Raw genomic sequence first — 24,260 nt, forward strand, 5'->3', positions numbered from 1 at the left:
TTCATGAATGGACTAATGCTGTTCTCATAGATGAGATCTGTTCATGGTAGCTTTATCATTCTTCCCTTCCTTCCCGTTCCACATACTCCCTACTATCTTGTCGGATTCAGTGACAAGACAGTTTGTTATATAATTTTGCTTTAATTTTTAATGTCTTTTATCTGGCAGACACAGAGAAATGAAGCGAGAATGATGCCACAGTTTCTAGAGCATAGAAAGGTAGGAGGACAAAAGGAGTCGTTTACTTTGCAACACTTTTTACCTTACAAAATTTTACCTTTTGTGTTTCATTATTTTTCCCCAACTTAATATTTCTATTAATTATTTGAGAATTTCATACAATGTACTCCATCACACTCGCTTCCCATTCCTACCAGGTCTACCCTCCCACACTTGTGCACCCCCTCAAAGAAAAAAAGAAAAACACACTAGCTCCAATTTGCGTTGCTCATTGGAACATGGTCAAACTTCCAGTGGCCAGACCCTTAAAGAAAGCTGAGTCCTTCTCCATCCCAACCCTGGCCAGAAGCCATAAATTGTGAGGAGTTATAGTTTAGCAACTTTATCATAATTTTTAAGGACTCTATTTAGTAACTTCCTGTCTGTACTGCTTTGTGGGGGGGGGAGTGGAAGGATGTAATGTCTCTCATTCTAAGTTATGAGTCTGTAGTTATTGATTCCACTGCAAAAGATGCTTACTTGCTTGCCTGCTCCCGGAGGTTACTCAGCAATCACGGAATTCACTAGGTGCTTAGCCCAAAAAATCTGTTATCCTGTTGTTGCCCAGAGACAGGGTGTTCATGTGGCTGGGCAGCACATCCTGGGGCAGTACCTGCACAAGAGCTCCAAACCACTGCATACCTTCATGCCCTTAGCACAGTTGACTCCCTGGGAATGACCATTGTGCTTGCAGCCTGCTGGCAGTGTTGTGGCCCTGTGCTCCCTTGTCTTGATCAGGGAGACCACCAGAAGCAAAGAAAGGCTCCATACCTTGGGAGCCTATGGGCTATGCAAGGTAGAGGCACCTGCTGTGCAATAACACCATCATTAGGATAGCCATGTATTTTTTTCCTTGTTTCATTTGCTTGGTGCACCCCCCCATTCTTTAGTCTTGAGGTGTTCTTTGTATTTAGTGGAGAGGTGTGCCTCTTGAAATAAGAAGGTTGGTGATGTGGGATTCCCCTCTGTATGCTGTGAATATGTTTTATTGGCATTGGTTAATAAAGAATCTGCTTTTGGCCAATGGCTTAACAAAGTAAACCAGGTGGGAAATCCTAACAGAGATGTAGAGAGAGATAAGGCAGAGTTGAAGAGAAGCCATGTAGCTGCTGAAAGAGACAGACACCTGAACTTTACCTGGTAAACCAGAACCTTGTGGTGATACACAGAATAATAGAAATGGGTTAATTTAAGATGTAAGAGGTAGCTAGGAATATGCAAGAGTCATTGGCCAAGCAGTGTTGCAGTTAATATAATTTCTGTGAATTTTTTTGTGTATGGGTGGCTGGGAAATGAATAAGCATCCTCAGCTTACAGGTTGGGATTAAAGATGTGTGCTACCATGTCATGCTTTCCATGGGTTCCAGGAACCTGAACTCAGGTCCTCACGTTTGTAAGACAAATGATTTATGGACTGAACCCTCTTCTCAGCTCAAGTGATATTTAATGAATAAGTTAGGCCAGTGTGTGGAGATTCAATAATACTTGAATATATATAATTCTATGAGTCATAAATGAAGCAAATGCCTTAATTTATTTGTCTTTGTGGTTTGTTTATGTTATGGATATCACTGTAAAAACATGAACTAAATGTCATCAAACTTGTAGACTCCAGTAGAAGTTCAACTTCCTTTGCCCCTTCCCCTTGGAGACTACAGAGAGCCCTCTTCTTCCCTGCTTTTCATTCTATTTGGCTGTCAGCGTCTTTCTTGCTCAGTACCAAGTATGAAATATCAAATGCTTTTCCATGAAAAAGGATACAATTTCAGGGTGATTTCAAAGTAAGTGTTTTGAATGATTTGTTCATCTTTTTTTTTCCTGGTTACTTTTGGGAAAATATTACTGCAAAATCTACCATAGTAGGAAAAGAGCATTTGAATTCTTTTAATAATGAATTTATCTCATACATACTTACTAATGTGAGATAGTTCTTAGTTTTTGACAATTTAACATTCATTTCTTTATGTGGTCTATGTCTTCTTTTGGTAATTGTTTCCTGATGTAATTTTCTTCTAATAAGAGCATAATGTATTGGTATTTGGATTATTTTATACATCAGAATTATATATAAGTAAACTCTCTTCTTTTCCCTTCCTTCCTTCATTTCTTCCTGCCTTTCCTTCTTTTGTCTTTTGAGAAGAGGACTCACTCTGCAGACTATATAGGCTCCCACTTCTGATCCTCACATGGGATTACAGTAGTGAACCACAAGATTCAACCTATATTCACTCTTTAAATTAATTACCTTCAAAGCTTAAACATGCAACATTATTTATTACTCTGTGTATGTGTGTTTACACATGTGCACACATGTGAGGGTGTAATGGACCTAGAGGAAGAGGTTAATTTGAGTGCCTTCTTTGATGCCTCTCTGCTTCACTCACTGAGGCTACATGTGGAGCTCACCAGGTCAGCCTACACAGTCAGCTTCCCCAGGGATTTCCCCCATGTCCTCCTGAGTGTTGGAGGACAGTCAGCCTTCATGCTTGCCTAACTTTTATCTGCGGATTTAAATTCTGGTCTTCATGCTAGCTCAGTAAGTGCTTCATCCACTAAGCCATCTCTGTAGCCCAATTTCTATTTTGTTATAAATAAATTATGTTCTGCAATAACCAAGGGCAGATTTAATTTAATTTCGCTTCCTTCTTCCTTTATAAGTATTCCTTTTTAGTTAATTAACTTATTTTTCTTGGTTTTTAGCTTTATGCTTTAAAATATGCCATGATTTCTGCCTTAACACATTATATTCAATTGCAAAAAAATATGTGTTTTACAAAATTGCTTTTTAGAAAAAGTAAACCTTCTGAGAACAGGGCTAGAAGAAGGTAACTCAAAACCTACGAAAACTAAATGAGTAATGAAAAAATAATTAGTTCCTGATGAAATAACTTAGAACAGAGGCAAGCAGCTGAATGGCACCTAAGACTGTCACAGTAAAAATTTAAAATACACAGACGCGTGACATTAAAATGTCATCAGAACTTTAATTCCAGGGGTTCTTTTAGGTACTGAGGCTATCTGGTTGGAAGGGATCTCCTAGCGACATGTCTGCTGTCACTCTTTGTCTGGGAAAGAGTGTGAGACTATATATACTTCATAGTTTAGGTGCCATTTCTCAGCTTTTTCCATATGCCTGTGGGCTGCTATCAGTAGGTTGGTGGAAAGGATTTTATCCTTTTATTGAAATTCCTTATTACACTTTTATAATTCTCTTCACTCTATAAAAGCAACAGTAAATGTAATTTCCATACATGTTGTGCCCTTCCTGTAACTATCAATCCACTCTGACATAACTTTCGTCATAGAAATGTGCATAGTGGCAATAAAATGGCCTGCATGCCATTACTGCTGGAACTGTCATCTTCACTTCTTTGACCTCTAATTATTAAACAAACAAACACAAGAGGAAAGAAGCTGACTTCCCAAACCGATTATGTCCCATTTCCCTTAACAATGCGCCCTTTACTCTCATTAGCACTGTTATTATGTTATACAGCATCAATTTTCATTCATTTTGCTATCCAACTCACAGTTACTTTCTTGGAGTAATGTTCTCGGCTGGCTTAATTCTAGTACATTCTTTATTAGAAACTTATAAAAACTTGGATTTTTTGTATTCTTATATATGAAACGTTTACATTTATGTTTGGATAATAACATATGCATAAACTTACTGAGCTACATTTCTTTTCCTAATTAATACTTGTAATTCCACTGCTTTTACCTTATCTCCTGTTGTAAGTGTGAGGCTAGCTAATTGTAATTCAATTTGTCACAGGTTGAATTTGGCAACCTGTCACAGTCTATGGCCTAACTTATATTTAGTCTGATGGCCAGAGTTTTATTTTTGAAAACCCATACTTTCAAAGACTACGTTTAGCTTCCAATCTGCCTGCCTTTTATGCCAATATAAAGACAAAAAGCTTTTGTCTATGCAACAATTTTAAGTATAATAGATTTTTATTCCCAATTATTTTTAAGTCATGTCTTCCTTCACAAGGCTTATTTCATGGCTTCATTCTTATTTTTCTACCAAGTAGTTTGAAATTGTCACTCGGTGTCATCTTCAGTTTTCAATACTTTATAGGTAAGATAATGAAGCAAACACTCTTGCTGAGTTTGGAGATCACGAATTTCTGTTATCCTAGCTAGACAATTTGTCTAGGGGATCCCTTTTTCTGCTGTTATTGTATAGGAGACCACACACTCCTGGACTTTGCAATGGCTTATGGGTGTCTGAGCTCTGGTTTTCTGGTTTGAGTCATGTTTTCTGTCCTTTCTTCCTATTTTTTTTTATCTCTTTCCATCTACTTTTGCTTTATTTGTGTGTATTTTTTAGTTCTTTATTAAACTTATTGCTATGTTGTTAATATTACTTTACTATATATTCTATATTTTAGTCAATATATTTTATATTGAAGATATTCTACTTTACCGGAACTCTTTTTATTTGACTGTATACAACACATAACACTTTTACATTGTGAATTTACCATTGTCAGTGTTCACTTATCTCAGCATTTCAACTCATCTTTCCTCTCTTCAATATCTTTTATTTATAATATTATTGTATGCTGTGAGCTAGCAAGTATTCTTAATGTGACACCATATGTTCAGGAGTTATGTGTAATTCTGTTTTCTGTGTTAATGTTGATCACCCTAATTTCAAAAATGCAACATTTTCTACAAGGAAGTTATGTATTATTTATGCCATAGTTATCCCACTCTTAGGCATGAGCCCGTTAGAGCTTATCGCAGACCGAATCTAAAAACCTATCACAGGTATAATATTTATATCATTTCTATCACTCCCTCTCCCAGTCCAGCTCTTTCTACCCCTCCCATTCCATCTCAAATTCATGACTTCTTTAATTTTTAGTTACATACCCATGTACACACAGAAATACACGGTGCTGCATTTATTAGCATTGCTCACATGTATATGTGGTTAAGGCCGACCACCTGGAAGTGAATAGCCTCTCAAGGAGCTTATCCCTGTAGAAGATTGATTCTCCCTCTCAGAAGTCATTAGCTGCTTTTTGCTCTTCCTTTAGGGATATGACCTTGTGAGACTTTCCCTATAAATGTTGAAATATTAACTGTGGGTGTCTTTGTGCAATTTTTGTGAAGACAACCATGTTTTTTTTTTTTTTTGAGATTTCACAGGTGCATCCCCCTCTCACATAGAGAAGACACTGTCTCACAGTAGGCATCTTGGTTCTCTGGCTCATGATCTTTCTGCCCCATCTTCTATGATGTTCCCTGAGCCTTAGTTGTAGCCATTTTGAATAGAAATAGTACGCCATAATACCTAGCTTTGATCTTTGGTTATTAAGATCATTTGTGGAATCAAATGGATATGTTTCTTTTCATATGAAAATGTCATTAGCATTTTGATAAGGATTCTGTGGAACTCGTAGATCATATTAGCTAATGTGGTTTGAGTGGCATGTGCCTCACAGATTCTTGTGAGTTAACACTTGGGCCGAAAGTCATAGTTATATGTGTTTATGACGTAGCAAGAAGTGAGTGGGACTTCATGCACAACCCCCTTTTTCATATATCTTATCTGCCAGGATTGTGATCAGGCTGCAGGTTTTAAAGCTCCTGCTTATCGACAAGCTGCTTCAGCTGCTAGCTGTCCTTGCCATTAAACTCTGAGCCAGAGTGCATTATGGGGAAAGTAGCTAGTGCAGGCAATCTGGAAAATTCAACAACATTAATTCCTTCAGTCCACGAATAAATAATATCTTCCCACTTCAAAACTTGTCCACTTTGTTGTTGTTGCCGATTGTCTATTCTTTTTTATTTTTTTAGGGGGGGGGAAGGACATTGGTGGGTATATCAGATATTGGCCCAGAACTTGTAAATCTCTGGCTCTGTCTGTCCCTGGAAGGCTGGCATTTTAGGCATGCAGCATCATTCCATTATTCTGGGCTTAGAAATGGTTGCCACTAGCCTCTGCCCTGGGTATAAAACATTCTCAATGACTACTATGACTCTTCCCCAAATAGTCCTTCTCAAATGTAGCCTGTTCTTCATATCCTATTATAGTTATACATAAAACCATAAGAAGTAAACACTAAATGCTGTTCATTAATTATATAGCAACACAGTACCATGAGCTTTTCCTCCAGTGCATGTCTTATTTACTTATTTATTTTTTGTTTATGACTGGTCATGGTCAACCTTTTTATGATTCTGACTTACCCGTTATCTGATCTTTGATAAAAGACATAAAAAAACTGGCTGGTTTTATTTATTTCACTGAGAAGACTACATTCAACTTGTCTAGTTTGTATTTAGAAACCCTCTACAAAAAAAAAAAAAAACACCAATTACATATGGAGATTATAAACTTTCTTACTTCAGTTGATCTGGAAAGATTTCATAGTTCATATGGAAATTTTAAAGCAGGTATCATATTATGTAGGACATGTAACTAGATGTTAAATATGTATTTACATAAGGGGAAACCAGAATGTAACAAATGCAAACTGCAAAGGTCTGATTTCACAATCATTAGGTAGACTTTGAGGCCATTAATAAGGAAATAAACAGCAAACATACAAGTTTAATTTCTCCAAAAAGAACAAGAATATGTATGCTTTACATGGAAACCAAGTGTTCATATTCTTTTTTCAAGCAAGCACTTTCCTGAAGCAATTTTTGTTCAATGGAATAGCCAAAAGGTGAGAAAAATGTCCTTGCCAGTTTGCCTTAAGCATATTGCAGCAGCAGTAAGAGACATGATTGTGCTGGCCCTTTGAGTGTGGAAATCCATGCTGGGGCATAGAGAACATCAAAGGGGTCAAGGGGAGAGGGGAGGTTTTGTGTCCCCACTTGTCTTATTCTCTTTGTTTTAGCTGATCCCATCTGTCTCCAAGAGCTGAGTGTAGCTCACTCTATTGTGAGCATTGTTCACAAGTCACCTAAGTGAAGATTACACTTGTGGCTTCTTTCCCACATGTTCAGTCTAGTGTTAAAATGAAGTTAGAAGAAAGACATTCTAGTGTGCTGTTGCTCAGTACAGTGACTACCGATACCAGTCCAGAAAGATAGATGAAAGGGCGTTATTGAAAGTTTTTAACACAGAAAAATGATACATGCTTTTATATACATATAAATTATATACATATAATTATAGAATTATATATGCATGACTTAAATATAACACTCTATAAACAATTGAAAACACCATGCAGTGCAATATTCGTATGTGTGTTTTGTGTATTACAAAATCAGTTCAAAATAAATGAAGAATAAATGAACGAAAGTTTAACAGAAGATACTTAGAACCCTTTTATAAATAATGTTTCTCTGTATTCCAGCAGAACAAATACACTATTTTAAAATGGCAACATTAAAAACATTTTACTTTGTGTTTACCTCATGTAGAGACTTCAGTACCTACATCCAATGAATGAGAGCTACTGTGCAGGGGGACTGCGAGTGTAGAGATTGCAACAAAATGTAGAACGTGCCAAGTACAGGAACTGGAAAGCAAAATGAATAATTAAAATTGTGATAACTAAGCTTATGACACAATGAACAAGTGCTCTCAGTGAAAGGCAAGCTTTTCATTTCCAAAAGGGTTACAGACTTCCTAATCGATTATTCACGTCCCAGGGCTGCCATTTCTGTGTAGTGAACAAGAACCACAAACAACCATATGTTGATTATTACATGATGTGGCAAACAAATGATACAATTCTCTACACCTGAGCATCTGCGTTTTGAATGAGAAATTAGCATATGTAGAATTGAGACACAAGCAGTCACTGACTGATTTTTTTGTCATAGTTTTAGAAGAGAATGGTTCGTGTACTTTGTTAGCTCCTCCTGAGGCGTACCCATATTCTAAAAGAGGGAGTTCCTAACTTAAAACATTCATGTTCTAATGTTAATTTAACTATATATATACCACTATTCTTTCTGATTTATTTGCATTTGTTGAATGAACTGCAAATAGTTTAGGTTTCTTTGTTCACAGCCCAATAGTGGATCGAAATGGACATTTAAAATATTTTTCAAAATTAAGCAAAACAAGTTAAATTGCTTTTGTGCTCTGAGAGCAGCCTCTCTTTATTCATTATTGTAAACAGGAAAGTACAAGCCATTTGATTGCTCTTTAACCTTTTGCTATATTGACAATCTGTTACTGCCTAACATCGAGCCCATTCTTCCCAGAAGGTGGCTTGGCATTTTTGAGGTATTTTCAATCTAGGGAGATAAATCTGTGTCTCCATCTGGATTGACCAGATGAGGCTCCCTTCAGAGCCAATTAACACTTTACCGATGGGGTCACTCTGCACTGTTGGAGGTGCTTTGCACCTCCAGGGTGACCATAAACTGCCTCCACAATGCCTCCAGATGCTCCAGGACTGGAAACCAATCAATCTTGTATTTAAGCGGCTAGCACACCTACCCTAGGGTCCTAGAAGACACACCAAGAGATGACTATGACTTTCCAAGAAGGGTCCTTTGAATATTCTTCTGTCATCCCCCTTTAGGGATTGATAATGGCAGAAGAATGCTCATGGTAGAGCGGAAAGGTAATCAATGTTGGAAGGCAAGGCACAAATCCCCTGTTTCTGTGAAATTTTATAGTTAACAGACACACAGACACATATTGCTACAGCTTCTTGACTAGCAGTTCAACTAGCGAGTTCGTAAGATTCTCAGTCATGGAAATGGAATAGGCAAAAAAAAAAAAAAACCCTGATATGGAAAACCATTAATTTCCCAGACCAGGAAAAGAGTTCTGTGAAATTATTAAAAGAAAGGTCCGACATTCTCGTACCATGGGAGGCCCCCCTTGGCATTCTGCTATGGTAAACCTGGGTTTATCTGGAATATCTGTGGTGATTTGTGTAGAGATTCAGATTAGGTTCACAGATTTCCTAGGCCTTTCTACACAGGCATCTCATTTAATGAAGCAATTCCCTTAGCTCTGCTTTAGCTGGGAAAGAATGCAAATTAAATATTCTTTAGTGGTGAGGATGGGAGGGGTAACACGGGGGAAATAAAGAAAAATAAGCATGGGGGAGCCTGGCGAAGGGAAGGAGCTCTCAGGTGGCTGGATAACTAGCCCAGCCTTTGTGTAGACAGTCTGCCCGTGGGACAGAGCTCAAAGACAGAAGAATGATAGTCTGGAGGAAGAAAGACAGACAGTAATTGTGGGATGCGTGCGATTAGTGTGGTAGCCAGAGAAATTAAGCCACAAGTCCTAGGAATCCTCCCTTCTCTGTGGTACCTGCAGAGGGAGAGAAAAGACCCCAGCGCACATTGCGGCTGGAGTCTACTCCCTGCCAGCTTGGCTTGATTGCTTTCTGGGTTGCCTACTGCGGGGGTTCAGCAACTCGACCTTCCTTTCAGCAGAACTATATTGTCCTGCCCAGAAAAAAAAGACAGATTAAGAATTTACAAGGATCCCTCCATCACTGGCCTGTGACAGGAGCTCTCAGGGAGCTGATTTTCCATGGTTCAATTTGCCTGGGGGCCAAGATTCTTATCAAAATGTATTTTGTACACGTAAAGAAGGATTGCTGTTTTCAGATATATCTAACTGCCATTAAACTTTGTCTTCTCCTCCTCGGATCCTGTGTCAGTAGGTGGCATTCTTCCTGGGATATTGGACCAGAATTGTTATTCTTTGAGGATTATCTACATTTGGGTTCAGGTTTATGGGTCAAGAGTAAATCCTATGATTTAAGTTTTTAATTATTTTGTGGACAGTGAGCTAAAATCTGATTGCTTCAAGTAGGAAATATTCCCAGCTTTAACTCAAGTCATTTCCATTGCTTAATTGAAATATTTTAATTAAAAATTATATGTTCACAGACTTGNATGTATATATATTAAATAGTTTCTGATCAGTTTGAGCATTACAGTCATTTCTAATATCTCTTCTGATTATGAGTAACCTGAAATTTTTGTTATGTTTGTTTGTTTGTTTTAGCATCCTTAATTCTATCAATATCAATATTAATTTCGAAGTCATTCTGGTAAGTGAAAGTGTTGTTAAACTTGTTATTATTGCTTCAAACTTAGATGAGTTCTTTCATGCTGCACATTTTACTGTAGAGAAAGGGAGGAAGCAGAAGTGATGTTGTTGTTGTGCTAAAGACATGAGAGATTACCGAATGAATTATGATGCTCCAGAAGGAGGAGATGGAAGACCACCACTGTCTTCGACCGACACCGATGCTGCCTAGCAGAGACACATCCACGACAGAGGTTCTTACTAGTGCTCTTAGCAATGCCACTACGAATCAACGCATTATTCATGTTTTCTGCTTACTAGGTTTGAGGTTTACATTGTCCAGTTCACTGCTGAAAGCGCTCAGTATAAAGCACAGATACACCAGTGTTCTGCTTATATTGCAGGGATTTATATCACATTGTGATCTATTACAAGATTCCCTAAACAAAATAGTGTTGATTCCCACTTTAGGAAGTCTTTGCTAATGTCAGATCTAGAAAGAGCATCTCATGAGAAGGTTAAACAATGCTTCATTTTGACTTGCCATCTCCCATGGCATCTTTCATTCTTGTGTTCCTCTCTGAGATGCATAGAAATGAGAGGAAAGACTGACACTTCTCCATACTTCAAAGGACTTTCATGTTAGAGGCATTTCCTAATTATTTATAATTTCAAGTAAAAGAATTTCATGAATCATTTTAGTTATGTTCTGATGTGTACTTATATTTAATGTACAAAATTCAGTAGGTATTCTTAATGAGACATTCATTATTGCCAAAAAAAAAAAATCTTGTCAACAGATGAGGCTGGCTTTCTTCTTATAGTCCAGCATGTAAAACTTGAGAGACATTACTTTTTAATGCAATGGAATATTCCAATGATACTTTATTCTATTATGATTAGATCGTTTTAAGTTAAAGTACCAAACCAGCAGCTAAGGTATCTTTCTAGTAACACGTGTTTCAGTGGGTTCTGTGAAGTACAGGAAAATGAAGTGAATAGAGTACTGGGTGAAATAGGAAATAAATTGGTTGGTAATATATCATATCCAGATGTCACAATATATCAGGTATGTTCACAAGTAACCCCAGGTCCCCTCCTCAGGGCTAGAAAATCACATTGGAAAACTATCAAGAAAATGTTGGAAATACTTTTACTACATGATCATTTTGTGAGAAAAAATTACTGCTGAGTTGCTGGCAAGACCAATGGAAGGATGGACATAAACTCCAAGTCAGTCTGCTGGAACAAAGAGCAGTGTCAGGGGCAGCACATCACGTTGTGATGTCACTGGTGTACAGCAGAGTGTGCTAGCTTAACTCTGTGCTTAAAAACAGAACAGAGGGAAGAGAGAAAGAGAGAGAGAACCAAGCGGCAGAAGGACAAATAAGGCGGTTGATAGCTTGTGCACACTGTGTGCCATGAGGACTTTCTGATGTCTTAACTAAAACAGTCTCTGCAGAATAATGATAACAAGAGAGATAGATACTGATGTGTAAGTGACATCATCAGAGCCAGAGTCCTGAGCATACTGGGGTTCAAAGAGACTCTAATCTTAGCCTGTTCATTTTTTCCCCCTCCTAAGGTCTTGCCAGACATGTAGGAAACACAGAGACCCTTATTCACACCAGCTTTTCTTGCTGAACCTGGAAATGAACAGACAAGGGCTTCTCAGAGTTCATGGAGCAAGGGATCAAGTTGTAAAGACATGGGCTCAGATAGATAAGAACACTAGTGGAAATTAGCATTACACTAACTCCAGCAAGGTTCTCAGGAAATGTCCAGGGATTTTGAGGGAAACAAGTAACTGTATCAACAGTTTATAAATAAAAAATGGGTTTATCAAAATGTTGCTAGAACTGTTTATGAAAGGCTGTTTCTCCTTGCTCTGGAAACTCTTTGTCCTCTGAGTAAGTCAGGATCCTTAACCTGATCTTGTATAGACCTTACTAAGCAATATCTTTTTTTTTTCCAGTTTTCACTGTATAATAAACCCACCAATACTATGTGAAGGCTACCTCTGCTTTCTGGGTGACATCATTTGGAATTCTTGGAGATTTTCTAGTTCTTGGAGCTGGAAATTTGTGATACTCTTACAGCAATTTATTTAAAAACACCACTAAGAGAAGTCATACCATGCAAAAAGGTTCACATAGGAGGTTTATTGGAAGAAGAGAGAGAAGGACAGAGAAGGGCCAGAGGGTGGGTAGAGACCGATCCTTGGGGACAAGAGTGGTAGAAAAGAAAGGGAGAGAGGGAGAGACAGAGAAAGAGAGAGAAAGAGGGAAAGAGACAGGAGGTGGGCAAAACCCATCTTTTAAAAGGGAACATAGCAAATGTGCACAGTAGATGCTCTTAGTCGCTGGAACTGAGGACATATCCCGTCAGGACCCTAAGAGTAGGCTAGTGCGAATGCCTGAATATTAATATTCCTCCATTTTGATTATTATAAAAAGGTGAGGAGTTAGAAAGGGTTGTGGGTAAAGTGGGATGAGGACGCTGTACTCTTGAGATTGCTTCATGCTGACCTGAGGGCATGGCAGTCTTTGGGGAGTTCTGGCCACATCCTGGGGCTCTGTGGAACTGTCAGGTGCCACTTGGACCTGGCAAAATGCTGTTCAAGATGGATACAAGTTGACTCCCTGGAGCTCACAAGAAACATACATGCAGAATTAAACAGAAGTTGAGTAAAAAGAAAAGAAAAGAAAAGAAAAGCAAGTTTATGCTGATTAAGAAAAAGCAGGTTTCTTCATCTGACCTGTATGTTGCAGCAAACAGACAGAACATTTCGAGAGGGAGAACACACAGGCAAGTAAGTTTTGGAGCAACTGATAAAAAGAAAATGGAGAATTTTTTCTTGGTTTCCTGACTGTCTGGTTTAAATCTGAGGCCAGATTTGATTTGAAAGGAGTGGTCAGTGGGTCTCCAAAAGACATCCCAGGGCGAGAAAGGAGGTATATGACCCAGTTCCCCAGGATGAGGCAGAGGAAGATAAAGAAGATCCAAAGCCTGGATCTGCTGGCCTCCCATGGATCCATGGAGGATCAGACTGAGTGGGCACAAGCTGTTTCGCTACATCATTACACAACAACAGAGGCCAAGGACTTTGAGCCCGAGAGAGACAGAGTCACCGGATAGCAGGACTTCGAGAGAGGCCAGAAGGTGAGGAAAAGACTGTGCTCAAGAAAGGAAGCATCACATCCAGGGGAATGCTCAGAGGTGGATAACTCTGCCAGAGACCCAATTGTTGGTATTGACTGGACAACAAAGCCAACAGTGAATGAGAAAGCAGATTTGTTGCAGGTGGAAGAGAGCGGATAGGAAAGTAATATCTAAGGGATATTTGGGCCATATCTAACTGCAAAGATGAGTTTGGATGCCCTTAAATCGAGCACTGAGTGCAAAAGTTGAAGGTGTAGATGACGCCAACGCTCCAATGACTGGGGCAAATAAATGAGATCCAAGGGTTTTTAATTCCTAGCATCTCAGGAATTCACAGAGGGTGGATTTCGAGAAGACACAGGCTTCTCAGTGATTTTGTCAAACTCAGAGCAGGGGCTAAGGATTCCCATCCTGAGAGATCTGTGATTGCCTGGTACCAGGGCTTAACAAGGCCAAGAAGTGAGAAACCATGCTCGAAGCACGAGTCTTCACTCATGGAAAACAGCCAGAGGTGGAGAAGAGGGGCCTCGCCAATCACACTAGTGTTGGATGGAAGGGCCAAGGGATCCATTAGTTGGAGAAGTGAGGCTGTCATTTGTGAGTTCCAAGGTCCCAGAGTGCCTCAGACTAGAATCAGCAGGCAGGAAGAAACATCAGGAGAGCCTTTTTTGGTAAGGGAATCAATGTTGTATTTTATTTAAAAACACCACGAAGAGAAGTCACACCATGCAACAAGGCTCACATTGGAGGTTTATTGGAAGAGGAGACAGAAGGTGCAGAGAAAGGGGGCAGAGAGGGGAGAGGGGAGTAGAGACTGGTCCCTGCGGACAAGAGTGATAGAAGAGAAAGCAAGAGAAGGAGAGAAAGAGGGGGGAGGGAGGGAAAATGGAGAGAGAGAGAGAGAGAGAGAGAGAGAGAGAGAGAGAGAGAGAGAGAGAGAGAGAGGGATCAGAGGTGGGTTAAAGCCCACCTTTTAAAGGGGAACGTAGCATACATGCTCAGGAGGTGCTTGCTCTTGCTCTTAGTGACTACAGCTCAGGTTGTATCTTATGAGGACCCAAGGGCAGGCCAGTACAGATGCTTGAGTCCAGGAAGTTAGTATAGAAAATTCACATTGATATTTGGCCAAGTCCTTTCCCCTTTAACTAGGATCATAGATTTGAATCTTTCTATATGCTAATAACAAATGAGTATTAAATATTTATATAGACCAAAGTAATTAGTATTAGACATACATGCTTTTTCTTTTCTATATGATAGACATCCATGGCAGAGATTATGTGAAGTTTTTTATTCAGTGTAAGCAGTAAACAGCTTGTATCCTGTACTTTCCCTGTACTTTGTAACAGGTAAATAGAGCTATGTCCACCACGAATTTGTGATTGCCACTCTTTTCGTCACTTAACTAAAATGGAAACCTTAATATAAAAATGAAACTAACTTTCCACAAAATAGCAAATTCTTTAGTGGGCTTTTAATGTTAATCAAGTGTAACAATTGTTTATGATTCTAAATTAAGAGAGAACTTTCTCACTATAGACTACTAAATTAGCTTCATGGAAGTGCATATCCCTCACCTGGTATAATATGATAGGATATTTATAGAGGCATTCAGTAAAACCTTTCAACCATTCAACTCTCAGCCTAACTGTAGTTATTCAAGGAGACTCTGGGAAACTGTCCTTAATAACATTTCCCCCAAGCTGACCTACAAGTAGATGGGTTTATATACGCTAATCTGAATCTGGTATATATTTGGTCAGAAGTTAAATAGCTGTAACTCAGCAAGTCAGATACAAGATTCAGTGTTCTTGTATAATATTTGGCCAACCAGAAGAGGGAAATGGGAAGTTAAAAGCAAAGTGCAATAATTAGAGAAAGGGTTCTTTGTTAAGTCACAAATAAGATTAGTCGGGCTTCTCCAGAGGCAGGACTAATGAAGATATATGATGATAGATATATAGATGATAGATAGACATATGGACCATAAGTGGAGATTTATAAGAACTTATCATAAGAATTGCTAACACATTATGGAAGTTGATAGACCATTTGTAAACTAGATAATGATGAAAGCCAGTTATATAATGATGTGATAGAGCTTGAAGGTCTGAAGACCAAAAGCTGTGATGTACAGAGGCAGAAGAAGCTGGAGAAAGAGAGAGAGAGAGAGAGAGAGAGAGAGAGAGAGAGAGAGAGAGAGAGAGAGAGAGAATATCTCACAATCTCACATCTGAAAATTAATCTACTCAGGATCTTAATGGATTGATGGTGGACAGGTACTCCTCCTGATAAATGACAATCTCACCTTGGTCTAGTAATTCAGATACTAAACACCTTAGTTCTAATCTGTTCACAAGTTCTGAGTATCCTTTAACTGAATCCTGAGCATATAGGAAATGAACCATTACAGGGAGATGTCTAAAAACCTGCTTCTTCCCTGCTCAATAGCCTTCCTTTGCTCTGTTTTCTTAGCTGATGTGTGATTTGTTCCTTTTAGTGAAAGTGCCCATGGCAACAGTACTTCTTGGATAGCGTTCCTTTTTTCTCCTCTAATTGGCTTTCCTTTCCTCTCTGTTCTCCAAATTATGTGACATTTAACTCAGAAAACATCCCTTATACCTCTGTGCATTTAATTCCACAGCTTCTTTATGTGAATTTGGAGGGCAGTTCTACCATGTCTAGGTAAGGCAAGTGACCTTTATTCTACACAGTCTATCTACAATTGACAGGGTTTTCTAGCCAGTCTTTCCTTGTCCTTCTCTACTGGAAATTAGTTTATATTTAAAGTCAGTGTACTTAGTAGCAAGGGCAGGGAAATATTAAATTTGCCATGATATTTCTGGTTTGAGTAGAGTTATTTAACATGTCTTCCTACAAACACTCAATAAAAATAATCTTTGTTCTTTATTGCAACTACCATTGTGGCAATAGACAAGACAGAAAGCATGTAAGAGTCCTTGGAAGAAAGATAAATACAAGGATAAACAGTCCACTTTTCCTTTAACCCCTCTTCACAGGGCTTCCAAATGACTCTATTATATGCCTCACACCAGGGGTGTGTCAATGATGTATTTTCACAAGTGCTTACTGAGATAAAAAGTGGAGTGTGAGTGTCAGAGGTGGAAGTAAAACACAAGGCTCTATTACTTGCCAGTTTCCATCAAAGATAAATAGTTTTGCTTTGTAATAACAAAGGATTCCTGTATCTTCAAGTCAGCTGCTTGATCTCATGGAGGCCCCAGAGTTGAGCTGACAAGGTCTAATGACTGGTGAGTGGCAGTTCATCTAGTACAAAGGCAGCATGTGTCCAGCCTCTACAGTCCAACCAAGTCTTGTAGTACAGCTGATCTGAATATGGGCTACAGTCTTAACTCACTTCTGTATTAGAGTCACCACCTTTTCAGCTCCCAATTCTCTTCCACACCTAAGATCCTCACAGTGAATAGAACCATGTGCTTCCCAAATTCACTTCGACAGCTACCACAGAAAAATGTGATACTCTTAAAGTTTATTGCTGCAAACCATAAACAAACTAAATGATAGAGAATTTTTATTTATTTTACTCTTTATACATATATGTATGTCTTTTATTCTTTCTGCATAAGAGCTCAATATTGCTGTGATTAGGTAAAATGTCAAGTAAAAGATTTCCATTATTTTAATTCTCAGAATTTCTCTGGTATTTTATGCTACAGATGCAAATGCATTTCTCATTTTAAGTCAAGACGAGTATAGAAATTATGAGAAGTCTTGGAATTTAGAATCACTGACGAACAACTACTCTATTAAGAGTGAATGTTACCCAAAGCAGTTAAAGACATCAGACTTCCCTGCATGTTGTTCATGGCATGCATGATATACTGTTATTAAAGCATTATTTTCTCTTATAAGCAAGCATCACCTGCTGGGACATTTCTTTGGTTTGGTGGTACTCTGAAGTTATACACAAAACAGACGTGATCAGCCAGAAAGTACTTCATGTAACATATAATGATTCTATCTATATTCAATTAGCATTTGTGTTTCATTCACATGACTTGGATCTTTGAGACAGGATAATCCTGTCTCTTTTGCATCTTTTTGAAGTTTTTCTGTATGGGGCTTTATTTTACTTTCCTAGTGAGTCCCTGTCTTTCACCTTAAAAGATAATGAGAAGGTATTCTAGGGTGAAGAAACTACCTCATATTATTAATAACATAATAGCGGTAAAGAGGGAGAAAGCTGCCTTCAATTAGCTCAAAACAAGGGCTGGGCACATCTTAAGAGTTAGCTTCACTCAGCTCTGTGGTACATAGGGTTTCCTTTTTCTATTTCACTTCTCGTGATTCTTGTGGGGGAAAAAGTAGAGATTACTAAGGAATCTCGTTTGTACATTGCACATCGCAAACTACTTTTTCCACTAAAAATCAGTTATGACTTCCTAGAAGAGAAATTGGCTGAATAAGAAAAGTACCCCCAATAGGAAAAAAAAATTGTAAAAAATTATTTTTTGCTCTTACTGCAACTTCTTTCATGAAACCTCAGTTTCCACACTTTAGTGTAATTGTTATATCGTAAGTGTGTTAACTGGTCAGCATTCATTTGGCTGTCTAAATGAGTATTGCTGTGACTTACGTTTGCATCTGGCCATGCTCTGGCTGTCAAATGTGCCATTGGATCTTACCTTTTTTTTTTTTTTTTTTTGGTTTGAATGACACAGGTGAGAGACTTTTCTCTCCAGCTAGAACGAATGAACACGTCCTTTGGTTTTTCCCTGTAATGTCTGTGGTTGCTCACATGGCTTCTTGATATGATTAGGTCTCCCTCATTTTCTGCAGGCAGGTGGTTCCCTAGTTTTCAACAGAACTGAAGGCAAACTTAATCTACTTGTCAACTGGTAGGTCATTAAAATAATTTTTGATGATAGATTACCATGTGAATTTTGGCATGAATGACCCACAGAGGTCAAAGAATTCTGACATTCCTGTGAAAGTAACCTTCACATTCTTGTCTCCTTATTTTTGTGAACAATTTTTCCTGGTGATCTTTTATAAAGGATAGAATTGCTGACACGGCCTGTTTCCTTTTGGTGAAGAAAATGATATTTATAATTTTGAGCCAATTGCAAATATAATCTCTCGTTCATCAATGTGGGAGAGTAACTTATAAAACTATTTTGTGTAGTAATTGTTTATCAAAATTTATAATATAGTTGTGGAGTTTTCACAGAGTCAATTCTGTTAGTATTAACACCTCAAAGAACATTTATTTGTCACCTTAGAGAAATAAATGGGTGTTCTTCCTATTAGGGTTTATGTTGTTCAGCAATGTGTTATATCAATAAAGGTTTTTCAAGCATAAAAATAGATGAGATTAAATTATGTTTTAGATATGGACTCTCGTCAAATTCTAGATGCAACAGTAATAATATAAAACTGAAAGAAGAGCCTACCTACAATTATTCAGAATGGTACGTGGGCATATGTACCACTCAAGTTCTATTGGCTCTAATTGAATAATATGGAAAGTTTTTTCTAAAAAACAAATGTATTTCTCCAGCTGTTGCAGCATATCCAAAATATTTATGCTCATGACTGATTTAGGTCTTTAAAGCAGGGACTTAGGGGGCTATTTAACAAGCGTCTTTGAAAGTTTGCAAACAAAATTTGAATACCCATGCTTATCTGAGTTTCCCTTTGCTCCACGCTTCTGTGTTCGTTTTATTTCATCACTGAAGATTATCAGTAAAGTGTGAGTCTTCATGAATTAGTTTCTCTTCTTTGGGCACTTAAGAATGCACTCTCTCGTCTGTTTTTTTTTTTTTTCTTTTTTGCTTCAGCTATGTTGTTCTAATTCTGTGAAATCTAGCCCTTCTTTAATCCTGGGTTAGAAGTCTGCATCTTTTTTATATTCCTCATTGTTATTTCAGATAGAAGAAATTGTCATTTCCTCTACATCTTGTTTCATTTGTTAATTTTAGAATTTTGTTGTTCACCACTTATCCTAAGCAAGACTTGACATCACAGCAATCCTCTTGCCTCAGCTTCTTGAATACTGGGATTACAGGCATGAGTCATCAGACCCCACTCTTCTGCAATATTTTAAGAATATATCTGTATGAGTTTTATAAATTCTAGATTTCCAGAATCTGTTTCTCCTAAGCTCAGATATAGACAGACTACTCTCTTAAGTTCACATACCTTGTAAGTACAAAATAAAAAAATCTTGTGCTTGAAAAAAATCATTTTGATATATGAACAAGTTCAGTAAATTAATAGAAAGATGTTTCCATTATTTAAAAGTTCTTTTGATGTGTCTATGCTTCTTTCATTCTCTGATTTGGGAACTTCAGGAGATTTTGAAATTAACAAGATGAGATAATGTTAATGAAGTAACACTGAAAGATATTTTAGGTAGATATATGAATTGGCAAAACACAATATTGGGAAGAATTTACCACTGGAAGAAAATTAGAAGTGTTTTCAATTTGATAAGCACTAAATCAAAGAAGAAATATTTTTTAAGGAGAGTGAGGGACAATGAAGTCCTAAATTACCTAGTAGATAAACCCACAATGAAGCTCTCCACTGCAGGCATGGAAGGAAGGAAGGCATTTGGTTACCAAGCCAATCTGTGGCCAGACCAGCTGTACTTTTAATTGTTTTATTAGTGATTTATTTCACAACATGAGTTCCAAATTAATCAAATAACTTAAACAAATATAAAGGGATTTTTCATCCATGTCCTCATATTGTTTAAATTTTTTGGGGACAAAATATTTTCCAACTTTCTTAACTTTTAGGATGACATTTTAGAGGACGACTATCTCTAATCTAACGCTGCTGGGGGGTTCCATTCCTCACCTACTGCTTTTCGTGACCATATTCACTTGAGCTGATCTGGCTTCTAGGGGATGCAGTTTGTACTCTACAGGCAGACTACTGTCAAGTTTTGTTTTACCATGCTATATTTTACCATAAAAAATCTGGTTCGTGAGATGGAGAACACATTTTGAGAGGGGACTCACTAAATATATGCTCTTAGCATTTTTTGTATTCAAGGGGAAGCTGAGAATCCCCCAGGCAGTTGCTTCCTCATTTATAATGGATTGTTGAAATGTAGTATACTTGGAACTTATACCAAAACTCACAACTTTCAATTAAAAATGAAAATTTTAGAGTGACTAAATTAGGAAATACCTCTGGATACTTAGAAGCAAATAATAAACATTAAAACACAATGAATTTTTAGTTCAGACAATGGAACTATTAATATAAATTGTTGTTAATGTTATTAATTACTATAATTAAAGTTCATTCATCTTGGATATGATTGGAACAGGACATATGGCATTGATAGGCTTAGTCTCACATTGTTTTTGCAAAATTGTGAAAAATATCCTGAGGTTGGATTTTCCTCTTTATGCTGTGAATATCCTTGGTTAATAAAGAAACTGCTTTGTGCCTATAGAAGAGCTATAGGGGGATAGAGCTAGGCAGGGAAAACTAAATGGAATGCCAGGAAAAAGGAGGCAGAGTCAGGGAGATGCTATGGAGCCTCTGCTTGAGACAGATGTGCTGGAACTTTAGTGGTAATCCACGACCTCTTGGAGATGCACAGATTAATGGAAATAGGCTAAGTTAAGAGGTAAGAGTTAGCCAATAAGAAGATAGAGCTAATGGGCCAAGCAATGATTTAAATAATATAGTTTCTGTGTGGTTATTTTGGACCTGAACTGCCAGTCGGCCAGGAAACAAACAAGCAGCCTCCCATCAACAATATCCTTTATATGAGAGTGAAATCAAGACAAGTAAAATGGCTAGTTGGCCAATTATTACTAATTTAAGATAAAGTAGTTTTATTGAACCCCTGTCTTCAATGAATAATCCTCATAACTCAGAATATTTGTTTTAATAAGTAGAGTAATATATAAGACTGAAGAATATTAGTATAACAATATATGTAGATAATTCATTGAGTACCTACCATGAGAGTGGTAGTATTGTAGACCCTGAACAAAACTGACAGAATTTATCCTCTTACTTTGCATTTTTGATGGTAAGTGTAAATAGACAATAAATAAGCACAAGATATGTGCAGTGGTCACGAATACTACAGAGGAAAAGAAACTGTGGCCGTGAGTTAAAGAATGCTAATGCCAAGCAAATGTTCTCTGCCCGGTTTAGTCATGGAAGATGTTCTACTGTCTCTACAGGACACAAATAGAAAGCCCTGGAATTGTCTGGGAGCTAAGATCAAAGATGGAAGCAGCAGTGAGAACAAGTCTGAGTTTGCATTCTCAGATTTTTTTTTTTTTTTTAAAGCAAGAGGCCCTTGAAACTGAAGAAGAATGGCAAAGAGCAGAACAGGAGGAGATAAGACCCAGAAGAGTTCCCAGAGGAGTGTCACAAGAACCACAAAGTATACAGGATTTTGAAGTTATTATGAATGAGCTGAAACCATGCAATAGTGACAGACTCAAGATTCTTGCTGTGTAAGAAATAGACTATGAAAGTGACATATCCAAGTCAAGGCCACTGCTATACTTATGGTAGAGATGAATAAAATCTCAGCCAGAATGGTAGCTTCAGACCTGATAAAAATCTGGTTGGATTAAGGAGATATTTGAACAGCACAGACAGCAAGAAATTTTAAGATGAGAAAAAGTGCTGTAAATACTATGTGCACCACTTCCGAAGACACATGTCTTTTTCAAAGAATCCTTTGACCAACTATACAAAGCAATAAAGAAACTGGTTGTGGTTGCTATGACAAGAATTGAATCTAAATGAGAAAACACTGAAACAGGGAAACTTACCAAGAAGTTACTGAAGTTAATATAGCTGCCCAGTCATATATATGTAATTATATACATATATTTTCACATTAATGTATAATTATATTTTATATATTATTATAAATATGTAAGATATAAATATAACTGTGTCTGACGTGGACTGTCCTTCTGTATATGTGTTGCTTTTTTGGGTTGATGAATAAAGCTGTTTTGGCTGGTGGCTTAGCAGAGTAAAGCTGGGCAAGAAATCTGAACAGAGCTAGAGAGAGAGAATAGGCAAAGTTGAAGAGACACTATGTAGGGGCCAAAGGAAAAAGTTGAGAGAACATTATCTGTGGGCCACAGCCTCGTGGTGATGCATAGATTAATAGAAATGGGTTAAGTTGAGATGTAAGAGCAAGCTAGAAATATGCCTAAGTCATTGGTCAAAGAGTGTTGTAATTAATATAATTTTGTGTGATTATTTGGGTCTGAGCATCTGGAAAATGAAAGTGCCGTCTCAGTTTACATGTGTCCAAGTTTGGTAATATGACTTTCTCTAAGCACTGAAATATAAAAGGCAATGATGTTAGGTACACTTGATCTGTTATCTTAAGAAAATAATTGAATCCCCCATACTCTCATCCTCTGCCTACTGGCAGAACCAAACGCTTCCCTAACTGATATAAAAGAACCCAGACACAACATTAACATCTTCCAGAAATTGATATATTATTAGTAGGAAACAAATACATACCACATGTGAAATTATTTTTATTCTATTACTGTTACCTAGGCAGATTAGTACTGGAAATACAATTAATATTTTCAAAAATATGTAGGATTAATTTCAACATTGGGTGATGGTAAAAATAGACATTAGAAGTTGGGGGAAATAAACAACAGGCATGTTTTGGAATAGCGTATTTTCAATAACACTGTTCTGTTGAAATAAGGAGTGGCGGGGCTGCGTCCCCAGCACCCCAGCTGCCTTCTAGCTTATGCCCGAAATAACAACACACAAACTGTATTCATTTAACGACTGCTTGGCCCATTTCTATCTAGCCTCTTCTAGGCTAATTCTAGGCTAATATTAATTTAGCCCATTTCTAATAATGTGTGTAAGCACCCCAAGGTGCGCTTACCAGGAAGATTCTAGCCTAAGTCCATCCTGGGTCGGAGATGCCAGGGAGAGCAGAGCCTGGCGTCTCTGCTCCAGAGAGCAGAGCTGTCAAGTCTCTCCAGGAGCAGAGCAGAGTCTGAGCTCACTTCCTCTTCCTCCCAGCATCCTATTCTGTTTGCTCCTCCCACCTATGTTTTAACCTATCAGGGCCAAGGAGTTTCTTTATTGCTTCACCAATGAAATCAACAGATTGATATATGACACTCCCACATCACTGTTCCTGTTGATAGGTCATGTGCCTTCAGGGCTGTGACTCTAGGACCAGAAGTTAGGAAGCAGGATATTATGATTTCTACTTATTGTTTCTTATTGTATCTTATGAGCAGCTACCAGAAAGGCATGAATTCAGATAAGAATTTACTATTTGAAAGCGTTAATAAAAGGGAGTAGATTAAATCCTCAAAACCTAAAGACTGACAGGGTTGAGAACTAGAACTCAAATGGATGAAATAAAATTGGAAAATCCTCACTGCAACTTCTGTTAGACAATGTGCTCTATTCTGCATGAAGATTAAAGGAAAATTGGGTGGATTTCTTTATTGGCTCACAGAATTCTCTGCTACATCAGAAACGTGGGAACTTTGAAAGAATCATTTTGACAATGAAATTCTAAGCCGAAGTCTCATCAGAGAGCTTTTGTCATTGCCAAGATCTACACCCTGCCTGGCAGAATTTCATGTCCAACATGAAGCAGGGACTGCCATGTGCTGTACAATCTTCTCTTTGTCCAGCGGGTGTTTGTATGGTGATTGTCCTTTCCCTGCAGCAACATTGCATGCTGGGTATCAGGGTGAGGAAGAAAGGCATTTGCCTTTTGATTCATGGATGAATAGATTATAAATAGTACATCATGAGTCTGGTGGAGAAAAGAGTGTATTCTTCAGAATCGCTGCAGTTTGAGTCAGGTTCTATCACTGGATGGAAGCGTGAATCACACAGTCTAGGGCAAGAG

General features: G+C 37.9%; 1 long non-coding RNA gene across 1 annotated transcript; it reads left to right on the forward strand.

The window, feature by feature from the left end:
* The first annotated feature begins 1,884 nt into the window (after window positions 1–1,884).
* On the forward strand, window positions 1,885–22,166 carry LOC126499127 (uncharacterized). The gene is made up of 3 exons (XR_007590990.1): window positions 1,885–2,000; window positions 10,181–10,226; window positions 21,565–22,166. It is a non-coding gene; the product is annotated as an uncharacterized lncRNA (long non-coding RNA).
* Window positions 22,167–24,260: the final 2,094 nt, after the last annotated feature.

This window comes from Alexandromys fortis, unplaced genomic scaffold (genome assembly GCF_014885135.2).
Source record: "Alexandromys fortis isolate MF-2015 unplaced genomic scaffold, M_Fortis_MF-2015_v1.1 scaffold_14, whole genome shotgun sequence".
Classification (NCBI taxonomy): Eukaryota; Metazoa; Chordata; class Mammalia; order Rodentia; family Cricetidae; genus Alexandromys; species Alexandromys fortis.